This window comes from Leptosomus discolor, chromosome 11, assembly GCF_034619465.1.
Source record: "Leptosomus discolor isolate bLepDis1 chromosome 11, bLepDis1.hap2, whole genome shotgun sequence".
Classification (NCBI taxonomy): domain Eukaryota; kingdom Metazoa; phylum Chordata; class Aves; order Leptosomiformes; family Leptosomidae; genus Leptosomus; species Leptosomus discolor.
Window position 1 is genome coordinate 13742232 of NC_141401.1, and position 9126 is coordinate 13751357.

Genomic DNA, 9126 nt, shown 5'->3' on the forward strand with positions numbered 1-9126 from the left:
GAGTGAAGCTGCATGTCAACGTGCATTTATGATGTAAAAAGAGATGAGCTGAACGGGAAATAATCCAATAGAGTTCTTTGCACTTTTATAGGAAAAAAGATCTTTTTTTATATAATTTGATTCGAGAAATTTTGTTCTCACTTTTCCAAACCACGGCAACTGATGTTTAGAAAGGAAATCCTGATGCACAATCCGTTTTAAACTATTTCCGTATCCACAGTGGTGGACACTTGTGTTTTTCAAAACAGTTGCAAAACTGATCTGTAAATGTGGAAAAATTCTTCCCTTTCTTTAAATAGTCTCAAGTAGCTAAATATGAAAATAAGAGAGAGGTGGAACAAATCCCAAGTTAAATTGATACTGGATGAAATAAATAGGATTGAGGCCATTATGATTAAGAGCAGTGTTTGTGCCACACAAGCAGATGCTCAGTAGAAGGCGGGTGATTGTCCTGCACTGTCCATGCAACGTAGTGCTCCCACTCATACACTTAATTCAATGCCAAACAGGGGACCTCTCTGTTCTCCAGGAACTGCTATGAAAAATAAGGCTGAGCTGTTGAGAGCTCAAACTTAAAAAATTAAAATAAATAAATTGAGAAATAATCTGTTATTTGACATATGAATTAGGTTCCTTTTTTATTTTTATACTTAAAAAGCACAACCAATGTGTACTTTCTAACCATGAACATATGGGAGATGTATACTCAGAGATCATGTTTTGTGGTACAAAATTTCTTCTTGCTTTTGAACTAGGAGGTTCAGAAATCTCAGAAAAGCTAGAAAGGATGCATTAGGGCCACCACAGCACAGAAGTATGATAGGAACATACAGTGAAGCATTATGGAACTGATTTTTTTGTGCATATGATGAAAATGGTATTGGCTACAGGTCTTGATGTAGATAGAGGCAGCAGACACAGCTCACATAGGTAGAAAATGGAAGAGAGATCTATAGAAAAGGATTTGGTCTTCTAGAATTCCCCAGCTTTTCTGCCTATTTCCCACAAAAAAACTTCTGAAGAACTCACAACATAAGGAGCACTGAACTGCTCCAGTTTAGTCACCTTTTCTAAGCCTTTCCATCCAGGACACAGCATGATCACTCAGTGGATCAAAACAAACAACGTGTTCAAGGATTTGTAGAACTGGGTCCTTCGAGAGGGTGTCTCTGGGGCTGGTGGGGGAGAACGCTCAGCTGCACATGGCATGAGCTCAGGGCTCGCTCTGGGCGAGTAATGACACAGCCAAACCTCTTCTGTTCCCAGCCCAGCTTGCCATCTTCTGTCATACTGTACCAAAAAATCCCTAAAAATCCCTGTATATTTAAAACACTGGTTTTCTCCAGGGCCAATGTAGGGTTATTTCATGTTCTGTTCCTAGCAACTGGTTTATTCCCATATAGAGACTGGTAAATAACTAACAATTATATTGTCCTAATATTAGACTGGGCCTGAACCTTTACGATAATAATTGAGTTATCAGAAACCACTTAGTAATTGGATGAGCCTTTCTGAACATTGCTAACACTTATACCACTCTGCAGTTTACATTACAGTTGGCTTCTCTACTGAGGGACTGACAACTCCTATGCAAATAAAATGCAAGACATTGATTCACTTTAATGGGAGTTCAATCATGCCCTTTATAAGAAAATAATCATCATATATATTGCAAAATGATCCATATGAATGTACTGTTACTTACAGAAGATATAAAGAGATGTAACTCCCTTTGATTCAGATAACATGAAAGGTTTTTCACTGGCAATTAAAGAAAGATGAAACATCAATACTTCTCGCACTAATGCAGAACAAAGTTCTATAGTAACTAATTTCTGATTGTTTCTAAAATAACATTAGTTGTATTATCCATAACCATTCAAAACATGAAACTAAGTCCTCGGAAGGAAGTAGATTTCTTTACAATGCCTCATTAATTTATAGCCTGTTTCTGGATATCATTGTATTTTTAGATCATAACCACTAGAATTGTTTCCATACAAAAATTATGACTAATTATACATTGACCATATGATGATTTAAGACAGTCTTACTTAAAAAAAGCAACCTTTAAAGCACTCAGTTCCTACCTACAGGAAGAGGATGACAGAACAAACCTAAGTGTAGAGATATTAGTGGGATTGTGTATGGTGCTCTGACACTCCAGTGATGTGTCAAGTATGGGAAATGGAAAAGACCAGATAGACCTGCCCATCTGCTGTGTCTCCTGCAGGGACAGATTCCCCCTTGCTTTTAGAGGGGTAAAGTTTAATTATAAAATAATGAAGCAACCATCTTCTATTTCTGCTCATTTCAATGGGTAACTTTGTGGAACTGGAAGGTAGGTTTCTTCCATTTTTAGAACTTAAGTGATTATTTGAAAATCCATGTAAGGTTAATTAGCTTTTCTAAAATAAAAATATAGCATAATTACTGTCTGAAACCGAGGGTGGTGTGAAGTGCTAGGCTGAAAATCCTTGAGAGCAGAGACTTTTTATACAGACAAAATGGACTATGAAATGGCAGCTCCACTCACAATTCATCATCTGCAAGCTTCAGCTCTGATGTGAACAGAAACACCCTGCTGCCGAGTTGTACCAGTGGTGGTTGACTGACAGTCCCTTGGATAAGACTTAATATCACAACTGACTGAGACTACCAGTAATGATGCTGATCAGTGTCATAAGCGACAATGTAAGTGCCACTTGATAGCAACTGGAAGAAAACAGCCTCATCATTTTCTGTGGGGCATCGATGATATTTTAACTTCTTTCAATAACTATCAGACTCTGCAGGTTTGATTCTGCAGCAGGTAGGTCCTGATTTACCTTGGAACAGGAGGCTGTACCTCCCCTGGTGAGCACTGCCCTGGAGCGTACACGCTCCCAGTCCCATGACACAGCAGCCTGTGGCGCTGTGGTCCCCAGATGAACACGGCTGAATCAGTTCCTATATCATGCATGTTACAGTAAAAGATGTGATGATTACAAGATCATCCAGTTCAGTCTCCCAGATTTTGTGTCGTGTAAAGAACTGTAGCTCGTCATCAGAACATCTACCATGCACGCAAAGCAAAGCATACATTGGGGTATGAATTATCTGCAGCTTTGTAAAAAGACATCTTCAGGAAGCCAAAGGCCAGGTTCTGGTATCCTCACTGATCAATCACATTCACATGGAACCAACTGTTGTGGTACCTTAAACACCATCAGCCACACGAGAGCCTCTCCACTGTCCTGTCAGAGGAAAGAAATGCCTTGTTCAAGGTCAAACAAAGTCTGTGACAAGACAAGGAACCGAACCATCCTCCAAGTATCAGGCATTGGACAGCTCTTCCTTTGGCTATGGGTCCCTTCCTCCATGGGCAGTCTCATCCATTTAAGTGGATCTTTCAACTGAACAACATATGCCAAGTGAAAATACAGCAGAGAGAGAACCAAAGGCTGTGTTAAGAGCATATTCTACTGATCACACAACTATGATCCTCAATAATGATCACTGTTAGATAACTTCTAAAAAAAATTCTCTTTTTGTGTCTTTCCTAAGCTTTTTTTTTTTCCTTAAGATGTACAGTGACATCACAAGTACCTACCTACCATTTTTTGCATTTCAGCTGTAAAACGAAGCCAGAAACTATCCATGATGTGCACATCCTGATGGCTGAAATAATAAATAGAAGAAGGAATTGTACCTGGAAATAGACTTTTTATTTTTGCAACAAAACAGATCAGACCAGCCCTGGAAAAGACAACACTAGTGTTTGTTTTTCATGTTGGAAACATTAATAGCAAGAAAGGACACTGGGTAATATTAACAAAAGCATTGTTCCACCTGTGCTGCCAACACAGAGCAAACAGTGTGCTACCTTTTTGCCGCTGCTCTTCTCAGATTTCCCTATTTTAGAATGGCATAGAGCCAGCTGTTCCTTGAAATAATCCTAATAAAGATGGATTTAAAAAATAAGTTTGCAGATTTCTGTGGCATCAAATAATGATGACCAAACTCCACTGCTAAACAGAAGCCACTGCTACACTGGCGTGCTATGGTCAGTAAACAGAACATACACACTAACCTATCATGTGCAAATGCTACCTGGCACCTCTCAATGCACCACCCACCACAGCTACCACAGCCTTGGTCACAAGGATACTCCATCACAGGAAGACATCAAACTATGAGATTCAGTAACTCAGGAATGCTACAAAAAAACCTGGAGCAGATTAATAACAGCAGAAATGCATAAACATTGCTTGCCAGAAGATGTAAAATACTGGAAATAACAACTTGGGGAAGGAAGAAAAATTATGCAATGAGAGAGCAAAGCGCACCATTTTGAACAAAATTATTAAGATTGTCAAGATGAGAGGCTACTGCCTAAGTTCAGTCAAATCCAACCAAGCTAGATGAATGGGAGAAAAGATACATATGGAATTTAGGTTAGCAAAGTCACTAAAATGATTTACACAACCTTCTTCATTTTTTACATCGTGGTAAAAATTTAAATATATATATATTGTGGAAGCCAGTTAAGAGCTGCCAGCACCACAGCAAAGGCAGACAGTCTACCAGACAGAAAGTGGCTGCAGAATAACACGGAAAAGATTGTAATATTATTAGTATAATCCAGTGAGACACCTCCACACCTCCCTGAGTTTAAGTTCATTTTTCTAATAACTGTATCCCTTGCCAGGAATTAGAGGATGTGATGCCTGCAGTATTAGGCCAGTTGGTCCCAGGTGTTTCTTTCCCATTACATGATCCTATCTCCAAAAGTGGAGGGCAGAATAGAGGAAGTTCAAGGACAATTTCTGAGAATAATCAGTAAATGAAAAGCTTTCGTATCATAAGAAATTGAAGGACTACACCTATTTACTACAAATACACAACTCAGTAACTTACTGAAGACTTCCTCTACTAAACGTTTTCAAAAGCATAGATCTACACAGTGTATCATTCATGGTACAAAAATATTATCACTTCTTCCAAATATTTTTAAATTGATACATTTCTGAATTTCTTTCATCATTAATGATGTTACAAATTTTTTTCGTAAGTTTATGTTACTCCTAAGCTCAGGGTGGTCATATGAATGTAATGAGCTTTCATTTATTTTCTGGTGTTACTGTCCTCAGATTTTTCTACATATTTCTCATTGACCAACTATGGATTTTCACTCCGGCAAAAGAAATTCCCCCAAAGCTTCCACCAAAGCAAACCCCCTTGAATTAGCATTAGGGCCACCCTGTTCGTTTTGTAATCAGAACATAGCAAAGTAGAGCACACGTGATATCTAATGCCAATATGCAGGTTTTGAGGACACATTTTGCTCAACAAGAGCTTGTAAATGTCCCTAAATGTTACTAAATCCACATCCTGCTCCTGAACCTGTCACTGGTACATTTATTCCGACCTGCTCCACGGCAACAGAGCATAACCACCCTCCGTCAGCCCTGCTGTGTTTCTGACATACAAAAGGCATGAGATCTCTCAGGAGAGACAGCTCATCCTCATTTACGAAAATACCTTCTTTTCATATTCTGTTAAATTTGGGGGTTTTTTTGTCATTTAACGCCTGCCATAAAGGATGCGAGCACATCGGAATAAACACCTACGCCTTCCCTTGTAAAACGCGCTATGGCAAACAAAAAGGCAGCGAGGGGAAGGCACTCCGCACACCGCGGGAGCCTCGGGCGCTACGGGGCCGCCCGGGCGAGCCCCCCCCCCCCCGCCCCCCGGTTTTTACTCGCCGAGGACCATTTCCAGCGGCTCTCCTGCCCGCCGCCGGGCCGGGATGGGAGCCGGCCGCCGCCCCGCCGCCCCTCTCCGCTCCGCACTGCGCGGAGCCGCGCGGAGCCCCGCGGAGCCGCCGCCCGCCCGGGGCCCGCGGGCGACGCCCCGGCAACCCGCCCGCCGCCTTACCCCGCCGTGGGGCCGGCCCTCGCCGCCAGCCGCCGCCGCGCCCCTCCGCGCCCGAGCCCAGCGCCGCCCGCCGCCTGCGCGCCCCTCCGCGCCCCGAGCCCAGCGCCGGCGGCGGCAGGTGGGTGCCCGGCGCGGCGGCTGCGCACCGCGGCCCCTGCCCTGCCGGGCACGCTGGGACTCGTAGTCCGGCAGCCGCCGCGGGCTCCGCGGGCACCGGCAGCGGCAGCAGCAGCGCTGCCAGCCCCCGCCAGCCCCCGCCAGCCCCCCGCGCCCAGCACCAGCTCCAGCAGCCGCGTCCCTCCCGGCCGGGTCACCCCCTTGGTCCCCCTTTCCTCCCTCGCCCCTTGCCGTTTCTTTCTGCCCCGAGCCTGCAGGTGAAGTCCCACCTAAGCCACATCCAGAGCACGTTTTATTCCCCCTCGCCTGTGGCTCGGCATGGCGCCGCCTCGGGAGGCTCCTGCGCGGCCCCTCTGGCCGGGAGCCCTGGAAATAGCCTCCGCTGAAGGCTGGGCTGCCCTGCGAGCCGCAGCCACCGCCCCTGCCCTTGCGCAGCCACCTCCAAGCAGTCGAGCGATGCACGGCCTCGGGAGATGCGCTGGGCAGTTGTGGGGGCGCACGTAGGCAGCCGACCCTAAAGAACACGGTTTGTTCTGCTCGCACCCCATCTGCAGACTGAACCAGCCAAATAGGTCCTGCAGCAGGAGCCTGCCAGCCCTCACCCTGCACCAGGGTGTGTGGCTCCAGGGAGCCAGTTCTGGAGTGGAGGGTGCTGGCCTCTGAGACCATTTTGATATTTTTCTCTCTTATTTTAATTAGTTTTGACAATTCAATTTATATTTGTGCTTTTAGTCTATACTAAAGTTAAGCATTGGTTGAAATTGTACATAATATGTAGTACGATTTGACTGTACCCCCTGTAATCGAGTACGTCCATCATTTAATTTATCAGATTGCCTTCACTGGGTACTGTGTTTTAGCTGAACTGGGGCCCTTGGTTGTGAGCACTAAGTGATGAGTCACTAGCAGCAGGAAAGCTATCCCCGTGATTAAAATGTCTTTAAGTTTTGTGATGTGTTGGCAGAAAAACAAGATATTGCCTTGTTAAGAAGCAGATGCTGCACCAGGGATGAATTTTCCTATGGAAAATAATAAAAAAAAAGTACAACTAGGAAACGCAACGCCTTTAGCTTCACTCCACACCCTGCCCAACACCTCAGGTATCCATAGCAAGACTTACAGCAGAAAACTCAGACTAGTACCAGGGACCGAGGGGTTACCTTGGGCATTTCGCCACTGCTGCTCAGGAAAACACCTGTACCCACAATAATGTGCAGCGTGCACCCAAAGCTGCAATTATCTGCTTGAAGCCTCCTTGCCTCAAACTTCTTATGTCAGCCGTAAGTTAACAAAGCTTTTGCCAAACATCCAAAATGTTATCAGATCAACAGAAATGGAAAAGAAACAGATCCATTTATTCCACAGCCTTCTTCTCTCTCCCTTTGCCTTGAAGTGTTCAGACAAGACAGGGTTTGCATCAATGGTTTTGCTTGTTCAGTACCAGAAGTGTCAGGGAAACTGAACTGCATTGCTTTGAAATCTGCTGCTCGGCAACTTGGTGGCTCAGGCTGAAGATGAACCTGTTGGTTTGGTGTTGACGTTGAAACTTCACTGCAAACAGGGCTGATTCGGACATGAGACAGAGAAATGTGGATTTCACTCTTAACATGGATTAAACCCTCTTTTGGTTTTTAATCTTGGTCTGTAGGATCAGGGGTTGAATGAGTTACTCAAATTACAATTACACAAATACTGGGAAAGGGAAATGTACAATATCAACAAAGAGCAAAAGTTAACTTTGGGATGTTTGGGTTTTGATAAACTTCTGCAAGTTTTTCACTCACATTTTCCTGTCACAGCTAAAAACATATTTATTAAGTTGAAATTCTTTCTCAGTTGATATGAATGGGAAGAACCCCTCCCATGCTGGCTTTCCCATTTGCAGTTGCCTTTTATCTGTTGACAAACTCACTTCATATGAGTTTCTGTTAGAAATGTAACAACCTAAGACCTCTGCAGGGAGCACAGACTCTGACACTGGAGTCAAGGTTCTTCTCTTCCTCGGCTGTGGTTTCACATTTCTTCCTTTTACTTCATGCATAGAATTTGCAATAAAAAAATTAGAAACACGATCAGTCCTTGTCTAAGAAAAGATACAAGTCACCTGTGTTCATGAGACATACAGACAAAAATATACATGATGAATACATTAAATGCAGATGTACCCAAGAGCGTACCCACATGTATAGGAGTAACATTCTCCTTAAATCACAGCATCTGAAGTACACTATATCAGACTCCAATCTTGAGCACAGAGTGTGTGTTCTAAATAAATTTTCATTCTTCCCCAACTGCAAAATTAAAAGACAAAAGTATACAATGCAATTCACAAATCTAATCCCCTTGTGTGAGATATACCTCCTATGACACACATCAAATGACTGTGACTGCCTGGGCTGACTGTATTTCCAACGTATGGGACTTCACAGACAACACCCTGAAAGCATGTCTAAAAGTACAGGGGAAGGCTCCAAAACAGCCCTTTTCCTCTGTTAGGAATCTTGTGTAACATTTTGCCCATCTAGACTTTTTATGTATTTAAGTTGGCTTGTTGAAAGAAGTGCAGCGATGGAGTTAACACCTAAGAATACAATACACATGGGGACAACTACTCTAGAAAAAATGTTGCTCCCCTCTGAGGGGCATCTTTAAGAGCGAGTGGTCCTGTGGATCCCAAAACAAAGTATTTCCTGGCTCTGCTTTCCCTTTGACCAGTGAGAGTCTGGTTCAGAGCTGCTGTATGGTGAATGCAGTGGAGAGGTTTGGCATTTTCCCAACACTGCCCAAACTGAGCTTACTGCCAGCAGGCTGCACCAGTAAATCTTTAACTGGGGCACCCAAACCAAGTTTTATTTCACTGAACTATTTGTAGCCAAAATGCGGTCAGTTGTTTTAAATCATTTGTTACATTTTTTTAACAAAAAAAGCAGAGGGGCTGTTGTGATCTTTTCATCTGTTTTCCTTATAACACAGCTTGTAAGACTTTGCTTAATTAATTCCTGCTTGAGCTGAAGCTTGTCTTTTAGACAAACATCTGGTCCTGATTACTGTGTTGTGCATGTTTTGATCTCTTCCCTTGAAGACCAGCTG